The following is a 412-nucleotide window of genomic DNA, read 5'->3' as shown; positions in this document are numbered from 1 at the left end:
GGAGAGGCTAGAATGTTGTCTTCTCACACACCAACTCTTCCATGTGTTCCGGTCACCCAAAATGTTCCGTTCGCATCAACAAGGAAGCGACAGCCTATGGGCCAAGGGCGATGGGCAGACCGCAGCCGGGGCTAAATATAGCAAGGAGGGGCACTAGGAAATGGGATGAAAGGAGAGAGAAAAAAATTCTCCTTATGCTGATGGGGGTCTATGATCCTGATGCTTCGTTTCCGCAGTTTATGAAACTTTTAGTAGATGATTTATTTATCATCTTTCCTTATTTTAACTTTGGGTGCTCCTTGTTCATGCGGAAGTATATAGGCCTCGATATATATCACGCTTCGCCTGGACGCGTATAGCGAGAACTACAGTATTCCTTTGTTTCTCGGATCGAGTCCGACTTGATGCTACA

The sequence above is a fragment of the Penaeus monodon genome, chromosome 30, assembly GCF_015228065.2.
Source record: "Penaeus monodon isolate SGIC_2016 chromosome 30, NSTDA_Pmon_1, whole genome shotgun sequence".
Taxonomy (NCBI): domain Eukaryota; kingdom Metazoa; phylum Arthropoda; class Malacostraca; order Decapoda; family Penaeidae; genus Penaeus; species Penaeus monodon.
Note: the sequence above shows the minus strand (reverse complement) of the source record.